The sequence below is a fragment of the Arvicola amphibius genome, chromosome 1, assembly GCF_903992535.2.
Source record: "Arvicola amphibius chromosome 1, mArvAmp1.2, whole genome shotgun sequence".
NCBI classification, from domain to species: domain Eukaryota; kingdom Metazoa; phylum Chordata; class Mammalia; order Rodentia; family Cricetidae; genus Arvicola; species Arvicola amphibius.
In genome coordinates this window covers 135,728,653-135,740,405 of record NC_052047.1, presented here as the reverse complement: position 1 = coordinate 135,740,405, position 11,753 = coordinate 135,728,653, and positions in this window count along the sequence as shown.

The window sequence follows — 11,753 nt, the reverse complement described above, 5'->3', positions numbered from 1 at the left end:
CAGGAGGTGTCTGGACTGTCCTTGGTTTTCCAGGATGACCTTGTGTAGAGCTGATTACAGTGTGTGTGTGTGTGTGTGTGTGTGTGTGTGTGTGCTCACAAAGCTGTGTGACTGTCATTTCTTTGTTCCCTCTGGTTCTGCAAAACTTAATCTTTGCCTTATGACTGGACCCCTGAACTGAAGAGGCTTCTATTGCTCGTGGGCTTTCTCACTCCAAAGGGAGTAAGTGGACCCTGACAGTAAAAGACTGAGCACATGCTATGAACTCCAGGGAGATCTCTGTCTGGACGAGGAGGAGGGAAGAGCAGAGGCTCACTGTACCAGGTGGAGGAAAAGCCCAAAGAATGGGACAGAGGGGATGTCATGGAGGCCTGGGGCATTTTGAATGAAGTTCAAGTCAGAGTAGGCTGCTTGGTCCCACCAGGACCAGGGAGCTGGAATCCTAGCCTTTTGCTTGTTCCCACAGGAGCGTAGGTCTCCACAAGCACTGTGGAGAGTAAGGGCTGAGACTCTTACTCTCAGCCTTGGAGAGGCAACAGCAAAGGTGGCCAAGGGCCGATTTGTGCTCAGCCATGGTGGACAGACAGGCCTGGAAAAGCCACACTGGAGGAGAGACAAGTGTCCCTGGCTTTGAAGGCTTCAGTCAGATTTCTATTAGGGCTTTTTGATGCTGGAGGGTCCCTCCCCGCCCCGGACTCTCTCTACTCGTCATCAGTGAGGCCTCACCTTCTTTCTTTCCCAGCTTCCCTTTGGATCCTCATTCTTTTTTATCTCTTCCTTCCTTCCTTCCTTCCTTCCTTCCTTCCTTCCTTCCTTCCTTCCTTCCTTCCTTCCTTCTTTCCTTTCTTTCTTTTTCTTTTTTGACAAGGAAATATCACAGGTGGGAAGGCAGCAGAACCAGCCTGTGTGGGTTCAGATTCAAATCTGTCAGTGAGGACTGAGGTTCTCACTCTGCTCGAGTAAGAATTCCAGAGCCGGGTTTGATCCATGTGTTCATGCTAGACCCCACCATCCTTCCCAGAACAAGGTGATGCTCTGATGGGTTGGTGTTGGAGCGAGGAGTAGAGCTGCCTCCGCCTAGACAATACAGAGCGACAGTGGGGTGATTGCTGGAAGGACAAGGAAGGCGATGATCTCAGAACTCCAAGGCCCAGGTATCCCTCTCTATAGCCTCAAGTCCGTCTACTTTAACTTCACAATTACTTCATTATATTAAGATCTGGTCACTGGCACCTCCCCTTTAAGGAGGAATCATTTAGGATGCTTATTTACTCCTGGACACTCAAAGAATAAGGCCAGTAGGCTTTTCAGAACTCAAGGGAGATACACACATTCAATCTTCAGTGGACACTATCTGTCTATCTTTGGGGAGTCTGATTCTTTTTTTTTTTTTTTTTTTGATTTTTCAAGACAGGGTTTCTCTGTGGCTTTAGAGCCTGTCCTGGAACTAGCTCTTGTAGACCAGGCTGGCCTCGAACTCACAGAGATCCGCCTGCCTCTGCCTCCCGAGTGCTGGGATTAGAGCGGCGTGCACCACCACCGCCCGGCTTGGGGAGTCTGATTCTTGAGAATGAAAATTTAGAAAGTTTCACAGTTGTATTCAGAGAAACACATGAAGACAACCTAGACGGTCTCGGCTTCCTGCTTACAGATCTCACTGGGGATTTCCTGGAACTCAGCTCTTATTCTTCACTGTCAGACTCCAAGGCTTCCCGCTTCCAAGTCTGGTATAGGGCCAAGTATCAAGCCTTAGCAGATCGGACGCTACGCAACTTCACTTTCCATAATGCAAGACTTAATTAAAGCGGCCCCCTAGGAGCTGATGGGAGAACTGCTCTGCCTGCCATAAGGGTGGATGGCAATGGTTCCCTGAAAATGTGGACCCATCCCTCAGGCTGTGAGCCCTTGAGAATAGGAGCTCTTTAGCACTGAATGCAATTTGGTGTGTCATCTGTAGGTAGCCCTACCTCTGATCTGGCATCCACTGTAGCTTCCTCCCACTCTGGCCTGGTTCCTGAGTGACTGAAAGACATTAACCATACCACGGTTTGCTATGTTTTCTTTAAAAAAAAAATCCTTAGATTTTGCTTCCGGCCACAAATAACAATATATGTTCATTATAGAAATTTGAAAAAAAAAAACCCCAATGCAGTTAAAAAGAAACAATTATAAAATATTTATGTAATTTCCACTAACCTATGCACATAACCTTTTTAATGAGATCATTGTGTAGAAATATCTATCTTTCTCTTTAATTATGTTTTCTGTACCATTCTTTCATATTTTTCAGGATTTACTATCCTCCTTTCAGTTGCATTTAAATTATGACACATTTTTTTCTCCCGTACTATAATGAGTATTGTATACTTAGGGAGAAATCTGTGGGAGTGCACGGCTGTTTTCTTGGGATACATTCTCAGAGGTAGAACTGCTGGACTACAAAATCTGGGTATTTGTACAGCCTTGGAGGGCTTACTTACTCTTTGATGCCAACAGTAGTTTCTTAATTCTTGGTTCTGGTACGAAGACTGGCAGCACCACTTAACACTGGGTGGCACTGGGGAATGCCCATACCAGCACCAGCCCTGACAGAGCAGACTCTTTGTTCCTTACAAACAAACATGCCTTCTAGGGCTCAGTTCTTCCCACTGCTTGTCCAATTATCTCGTGTGTGCATGTTTGTGTGTGCACACATGCGTGCACCTGCACAGATGTCCATGTGTGGAGGCCAGAGGAAGACACCTTGTGTCTGCTTATCCCCTTTTCTTCCTTATTCGTCTGAGATGGTCTATCACTGACTAGCTCATGGTTTCATCTAGGCTTGCCCTACGGGTCCATTTGTAACAACCCCATTCAATGCTGGGGTTACAGGCATATATAACCAGTATTTTATGTGGGTGCTGGGGATTCAAACTCAGGTTCTCATGAATGCACCCCAAGCAAGCACTCTTTTCTATTGAGCCATCTGTTCAGTCCCTAAACATCTCTGTTAACATTGAGGTGAATATGGTCTCCACCATTTTTGTATGTGTGTATGTTTGTGTGTGTGAGGGTGTACCGTGTGTGTGTGTGTGTGTGTGTGTGTATGTGCATGTGGAAGACAGAGGTCAGCCTCTATGCCTTTCTTTCCTTAAGTACCATTCATTATTTTTTTCTCCTTTTGGAATCAGGGTCTTTTGCTGGCCTAGAACTCACTGAGTAGGCTGGGCTGGCTGGCCAGTGAGCCCCATTCTAGGATTCTAAGCATGTACCATTATGCCTGGGATTTTTTTTTTCATATATGTTCCAGAGACTGAACTAAGCCATGTCCGCAGTCCCCTAGCCCCCCACCTTGAGACCCTGATGTCTGAAACTCGTGGTGTTTTGTGTCTTTGTTTCATGGCTCAGCTTTTGTTCTGAGTCTGTTAGGGAGGGGCTGCAGGTCAGAACAGCCGTTCTTGAGAGAAAGTCCATCTCTCCAGGCTTTGCCATTTGGATCTATTCCAACCAGGAGGGTTAGTTCACCTTGACAGCAGCCTGGTCTCTGGGATGGCCATAGGGAATTTCCTGGGAAGTGATCTGAGGTGCTTGAGCAGGACATTTTTATTTTATTTTATTTTTAAAAAAAGAGAGCTGACTATTCTTTGTGGCCTTTTCAGATGTCAGTGATAACTGGCCAAAGAAGGAGATACTTGCTGGAACATTCCCTGGGCTAGCCAGGCGAAAGTCACAGCTGTTCTGGCCAATGGGAACAAGAGCTAATTTGCTCCAAGGCCCTAATTGGCTGATGGTGTAATTACGTGCCTACTATTTTAAGGCTGTGTTTCTAGCCCCAGCTTGGCAGGCTGTCTTGAGGCATCTGGCGGCAATGATCAACGCCTCTTTTTTTCAAGGAGGCTCACAATCGATTCATCTACAGACCCACAAGGACAGACTCATTTAGTAGGGCCAACATGTTTCAAAGAAAAGTATATTTTCATTAACTAGCCTCAAAGCGGTAATTATATGTTCAGAGAACACAGTAAAATTTTATTTCTAAATATTTGGCAGAGAGAAGGTTGAAGGCAGTGTGCGTGTGTGTGTCCAACATGCCGCATGTGTTTTAAATAAGCCCAGCATCTTCCCCTCCAAAAGGAAGCAGGATATACAATCACATAGACATCTGAAATTTAATTTTTAGCAACAGGATGTGTTTCTAAATACCACTAACATATCAAAAAGAGAGTGTGTAAAGGCTTTAAAATTGTTATCAAAGCAATTGCAAAGCAAATGAGGCACCTTTCATTTTTTTTCCTCTCCTGTCTTTTTTTCCCCCTCTTTTCTCTGAACACAAAACCAATCTCCACTGAGAATCAAAAGCAACATTGGTGTCTTTGCCCGAGATCCTGCTGAACTTGGACGCTCCCCCTGATCGGATTCACAGTTTATAATCACAGTTATCACAGAACCATTAAAAGCCTATTAACTTGAATTCCCACAATTCCTTGAGGGCAAGGGCAAAGAGAGAGACAGAGAAAGAGGGAGAGGGAGGAAAGAGAGTGAGTGTGCGAGCAAAATAACTTGAATGTAAATGTAACACAACACTCGAAAGGAGAGAAGCTCTTAATTATGCCACCCAAGGAAGAAGTCTCATGGATGTCTCTATACAAGCAGATGGCTGAATGAAAAAAAAAAAAAGCCACACGAAGACTTAGGCACAGGGGTTGCCACAAAAATGCTTTTTCTGGGAAGAGACTGGTGTAGTACTGTAGTGGGGGCGGGGCGTGCAATGTCCAGACTTCTCGGGAGGAGGATGCAGGGATCTGTAAGAATGCATAGCTACTGGTTAGCTTGGCTGAACAAACATATTTTGGTGGCTGATGGGATCAGCCTGAAAAGAATGTTCACCATATTTGGTGGGAGCAAAAACCCAGAAGAGATTCGAGCTATTGTCATGTAAGAAATTTGATTTCTTGTTTCTCCACCCTCCAGTGCCTTCGCTGACATTCCCTCTAACAATGCTATTATGGGCCACTCCGTAAGACAGTGCAGTCAATAAGGTGTCTTGTGACTCAAGATGAAACAGAGTCCTTATCTCACCAGGAACAATTAGACACATCAAATTACTTTCTAAAAATCATACCGCAGTGAGCCTCGTGCATACCAACGGCAGAGCCTGATCCCCAATATCCCAGCTGCTCATGCGAGGCAAAGATGCTCACCCTGCTGGGTCCCCACACTCCCAGTAATTTGGCCTCAGCCCCCATCTTGTGTTCTTAAAGGAATATTGGCGTCATTTGAGGAGGGGCTGCACATTCTCGCTGCTGTCTGAAATACTGAAGGCCAATCAATCCACCCTCACCTTAAATGAGTCCTTCCTGCATGGATTACCCACACTCACTGCCCAGCTTGATCTCATTTCTGCAGTGGATGAAGCAAATGACTCAGCTCAGAGGGAGTGAGTTATTGACTAAGTGCTTAATTGGGCACACAACCCTGATGTGGTCATTCTTGTACACTCAGAACGACTGGACCACGGTGTGGCGAAATCATGACTCTGGCTAACTCTCATTTGCTCGAGCCACAGTGGAATCAATGGGGCAGCAATCTAAATTAAACATTAACACAGCAACACTTCAGCTTGTTTACGTAACTGCAACGAAGCAGCATGTATCATAGGACACTCTGGGAAAGCATGGTACTGACGTTCTGATGTGCCCATCGGGCACCCTGGAAGGTGGCTACGGTGCAATCCAGAAATGTTGTTTCATTTATTTGTTTGTTTGTTCAGGAATCTTGTTTGACACAAGCTCTAATTGAGGTATAGAGCATGGCCAAGAACCTGTGCTTCTGATGAACTCCGAATAATTTCAATGTTCCTGGGCCAATCTCCACCATAGGCACCAGAGGCCTAAGTGGAGAGTTCCCTCCCCCAGCCCACTCAAAACATCAGAAGGAAGTTGGGTAACCCTCACAGCTGACAGTTCAGTGGCAGGACATGTTGGGAACCAGCATGGGAGGCCATGTCTGGGTCTTCTTCATTGTTTTCTGAACTGAGTATCAGGTGGCTCAAGTGTAGAGACCTGTGCAATAGGACTTAGCACCCTGTCCACTCCCTGTCAGTCTTGGAAGGCTCACTCTCCAGGCCAAAAAAAAATCTTGGAATGTGAAGAAAGAGCAAAGACAAGAAAGGACAAATTTGTGGTCATCCACACGATTAACTCAGTTGATGAACCCTGTGTCCCCATGGAGCTGCAGAGCAAGGCTGAGAGCCAGGACTCTCAGCCCAAGTCTGTCTTTTATGACTTTGTCTTATTGTCTTTGTAACAAGGCTCTTTTATTAGCTCACGATTTCCTGCCAACTTGATGAAATCTCCATTATGCTTTATAGTTGGAAATAAGAGGGTAAGGTGATTTTTTAAAAAGTCTTCTGTTTAGAGACCCTGCTTCCCCTGCTTCTCCCTCTGTGTCTCTGCAGGGGTGGAACTGAACTCCTTGCCACGTTCCAAGCCACTGTTTATTTTCTCTTTAGCTGAAAATAGATATTTATTTTGTTGGTTTGTTTCAAAATTCTAGGGCTGCTGTTCTCCATCTTAGAGTGTCGTTTTGAGTCACACGTGTAATTACTGCTGTCATTTATTCTGGGTTTTTGGACAGCTATCCCGTTCGATCTATGAAGACAAAAACAGCGGTCATAGCGGCACGTGCCTGTAATCCTGGCACTTAGAAGGAAGAGACAGGCCGGCTTAGAAGTTCAAAGTCATCCCTAGCTGTAGAGAAAGTGTGAGGCAAGCCTGGAATACACGAGTCCGTATCTAAACAAAATCAACCAACCAGCCAACCAAACAATTAACCAACTAATCCAACAGACAAGCGTCTGTCTTTCTAGAGGTGAAGCAAGCTGGAGCAGGATGCTCCATTCAAACTCATCCAACACTGAACCAGAGAAGCAGAGGGGTGATGGAAATGAACTAGACATTCCCACCTGCTGCATTTTAGGGTAAGGTTTCTTTCTCTCCATAGGAGATGTTTTTCATCTTGGGCCTGGCTCAATGGGTTAAGGGTTCGATGACCTGAGTTCATATCCCCAGTATTCACATAAAAGTCAGGAGTGGTGACCCACATATATAGCCCCAGTACCGGAGGAAGGGGTGGAAACAGGATTATACTTGGTACTCCCGGCAAGCCAGTCTAGCTGAAATGGTAAGCTCCAAGTTCAGTAAGAGACCCTGACTCAGAACACAAGGTGGGGAGGGACAGGAGATTCTGGAAGTAGACCCTACTTCTCCAGCCCCCACACATGTGTACATACATGTACCCCAATATGTTCATATACATGCACACATACTTCCCCACACATATGCATACCGACACGCACGTGTTCACACCAAACACACACGCACACCCCACGTGTGCATACACAGGCATACACACAAGTACATGCACATAGACGTGAAAAATATTCCCTTGAGAAACTAAAGCTTGGTTTGTTGCCGCCCATTCTTTTCTGTTTGTGTGTGTATGTTTTCATGGGAGGGTACACGTGTGTGTGGATATTCAAGAATATGTGTGCTCATGCATGAGGAGGCTTGGGGACAACCTTGGGAGCCACTCTTCAGTCATGATTTGCCTTATTTGGAGTCAGGGTCTCTCCCTGACCTGAAGCTTATTTGCTGGATATAGCTGACTAGTCATCGAGAGCCAGGGATGTTCTCTCTAGTTCCTAGGTACTGGGATCGTAAGCATGCCAGCACTCACGGCCTTTGAAAATGTGGGTTCTGGAAATGATTTCTGATTTTCCTATTTGTAAGGCAACTGCTTTACAGACTGAGTCGTCTCTCCAGTCCATCTCACTGATTCTGGAGCCTCTGCCTCCCGTTGACCAGCAGATCATGGTCACAGAGGTCTAGGTGCCTGTTTGTTGCTATCAAGGCTGCCTGGACGACCTACCTCTTTGCTCTCCCATCCAGCCTCCGCTCCAACCCATGCCTGGCCTTCTCCAAAGTGTCCAAGCTACCCTGTCCTTTTAAAGAACAGCTCTTCTGCTCTTTAGTGAGAAAACTCCTCTGGATATCAGGCCTCCAGCAGGCTGTCCATCTGCCTGGACTGTTTTCCCCCTCTTTCCTGAGCTCACTGAAGTCATTCTTTATTCTTTTTAATTACCTTCCAGATTCAGGCTTCTCTGCCAGATAGTTCCAGGAACCTGTACCTCTCATGGTTATAACCAGCTACCTGTGTAGCAAAGCCTGTCTCTCTATCAGTGAGAACCGAGACAGCATCTACAGCATTTATCACGGCATTTGGTATACAACAGCTCCCAGCCAAACCCTCTCTGGAAAGCTCTTAAAAAGTGTAGACTGCCAGGCATGGTCCACATGTTTGTGACTCCAGAACTGGGAGGTGGAGAGGATCAAATCATCCTCTAAAACAAGGGACAGCCTCTGGCACTAGAAACACATGGCAGAGATGGGCATGCGGGCCTTCTATAGACCCTTGGCTGCTCTGGGCAGAGACTGCCTGAACTTCAAAGTCATCTATGAAGAAACGCGGGGTGAAACCATTTGCTGTAAATGTTGAAGACAGTTCAATGAAAACAATGTGGATCACTCAGAGATTAGGGACCCTGCTCCTTGGATGTGCTGCTGAAGCCACGTTTGCTGTCTAATGAGGGCTGGTGCTGGTGACTGCAATGGTGCCGGCCCACAGTGGGTTTGCAGTACTATTTGTGGAAGTATCATTTTTTTTTTTTAAAAAAAGTTAAGACATATTCTCATGGATGCACCATCTTTCTGTCTAAGCACGTGGAGGACTGCAACTGAGCGGTCCTGCTTGATGCTTCCATGCAAAGTGGCTTTAGCACATCTGGTCCAGTGGGATTCTATTACACATAGCAGCCGTGTGCCCATGCTGAGTCACTCCCCTCCCTTGCCAATGGAGATAATTACTAGTACCTGCTTCGGTTTCTGTCAATGTCTCACTGAGGAGACTGATGCATTCCAGCACAGAGGAGGCAGGGATGTGAAGATGGCTCAGTGAGTAGCGCTTGCTGAGCAAGCGTGAGGACCCGAGTTCAGATGCAGAGCATCCGGGTACAAATCTGGCACTGTGCTGTGCATTCATAACTCCAGCTCTGGGGAGGCGGACACAGGCAAATCCTAGAGACTTTCTGGCCAGCTAGTCCAGCCAAAAACACAAGGAGCTTCAGGTTCAGTGAGAGACCTTATCTCAAAAACAAAAAACAAACAAACAAAAAACAAGGTAGCAAGTGATAGAGGAAGACATCCAACATTGGCCGCCAACCTTCATATGTGCACACACATGTGTATATACACACATGTGTATATACACACATGTGCACACAGATAGAGACAAAGAGGAGAAAGGGGATGAGGGATGGAAAACAGACACAGCTTACTGAAGTCTCTTCTAAGAGCTGTGGACAGCATCACAGGAACTGACAAAGAAAATACAGCTCCTGGGAGCAGCAGTTGCAGGAGGCTTGGTGCACCCTGAAACCAAAGGGTACCTTTAAACAGGGAGAGCTGTGGTTGTGGGGACAGAGCCATGGATGCAGGTAGAGATGCTTAGTTGCTTCCAAAACAAGACTTTTTGGGGAAGGAACCTGGAAGCTCAGCAATTTGACTCAGAAGTATATTAGAGACTATCATATATAGCTCTTCCCTATCCTGTGCTCAGTGATATTAGTGTCTTGAAACCCACCAGCAGAAGCCCTCACACCGTAGAAATGAACAAATCCCACCACAGATCAGGCTGATAACCTCCCAGAGAGCTGAGTACCACCTGCCAGAGGAGCACAACCCTCCTGCACCTTCTGCCTCTGGCCTTTCCAGTCCCCATCAGTGCTTCCCTTCTGGATGAATTAAGCCTGAGACAAACACTAGGGAATAGATTATGCAGTTTTTACACATCAAACCCCTGGGTGCACAGCAGGATGGGATGGAAAATGAATTGGCAGTGGGTTAGCACACGTAAGTGGAAAATAACCAGCATAGCTCTTAGGGGTGATGTGGAAGTCATTTAAGTAACAGCTAACATGGAAGCACTTAGCACACATTGAAGTACATTCATTGTGTCCGTTCTTAATTTTCCAGTGTGTGCTTTTGAGTTACTAATGTTTCCTAGGGTCCTCTGACCATAATGACCCCAGGAAGAGATGGCAAACTTCTTCCGTTTCTGCCACACTTGTACTATAAAGAATGAGTCTGCTGGTCAGTGGTGGCACATGCCTTTAATCCCTACACTAGAGGCAGAGACAGGTATATCTCCGTGAGTTCAAGGCCAGCCTGGTCTACAGAGTGAGCTCCAAGACAGTCAAGGCTATACACAGAAAAACCCCGTCTCAAAAAAAAAAATCAATCAATAAATGAGTAAATAAAATAAAAGCAAAAAATGACAGTACCCTTTTCTCCATTAGAATCTAGAGAACCTGGAAATTCAAGATCAATCAGGGTGGCATAGCTGACTGACCTTGGGTCTTGGTTCTGTCTCTTCCATTCTGATAAAACTTTGAGCTAAACAATGTTACAGCACCACTCTGCCTGACTCAGTCCCCTGTGTAAAAAAGTGTGGTCATGTCTTTCATCTCTGGGCCATAAGAGAAAGCATTGTAATGGTGGCTTCCAGGGACTTTTTTTAGATCACTGAGACCATGACAGATGTGAGCTAGGACTGATCTAGTATAACACATGGGTCCCCCAGTTCCTTCTTCTCATCCTGCATTGTGATGCTGGAGTCAGATGCCAAATACAAGGACCAGGAGAAAACAGCTGCTTTCTGAGTCTGGTCTGCTGGTGACAGGCAGGAGGGAGCCCCAGTATCCCAGTACCCAACTTCAGCACAGCTACCATGCTGAGCCAGTATTCAGCTTTGGATGTGAAAATCCCATGTTTGTGTCACAGCTGCTGCAGGACTGCGGAACCTCAGGCATCACACCCAGGAACTCATGTTGAGAAACCTTCAGTACTGGCAGAGGGTAAGGTGGCTTGCCACTACCATGGCAACTCTAGTTAGAACCAGAGATGAGATGATTTGAGAAGGTGGGAGACAAAGACACAATTTCTTAACGCGAAGAATAGCTGGAGTCAACCTCCTGTAGATGTCCACTCTCATCGGCACGTGGAATTGTCAAGAGAATTGTCTGGGTGACATCCAACAAAGGAGACAGACAAGCAGGAAGAACATCACGGAGAGGGAGAGAGGCAGTTCTGTGTCCTGGCCCAGGGAAAGATTTCAGGAGCAGCCTTGGCAGCTGAAGAGTGGTAGCAGTCCTTGGGGGTGCTCATGATTTCTTTCTTTCTTTCTTTCTTTTTTTTTTTTTTTGTTTTTCGAGACAGGGTTTCCCTGTAGTTTCTAGAGCCTGTCCTGGAACTAGCTCTTGTAGACCAGGCTGGCCTCGAACTCAGAGATCCGCCTGCCTCTGCCTCCCAAGTGCTGGGATTAAAGGCGTGCGCCACCACCGCCCGGCTTGGTGCTCATGATTTCTACAGGGAACCCATGACCCCGCTTTGCCCTCTAGTGCCCTATCATTGATAACATGACCCTCATGGAAAATAAAGTAAAAACACAGAAAAGAGTTTATTTCAGAATAGCATCTGGTACATAGTTGTGTACAAATGTTATCTCCCTGTGGCTTCTATGCTGTGCCAGGCAGGTGAGTGAGTGAGCCTAGGAGTGTGTGTGCCATGATTAGGTCTGAGCTGGGGAACAGAGAACACCATGGCAGGAGATACTGGCTGCTTTGGTTCTGGTGCAGCAGCATTGCTGATGTGAACAAG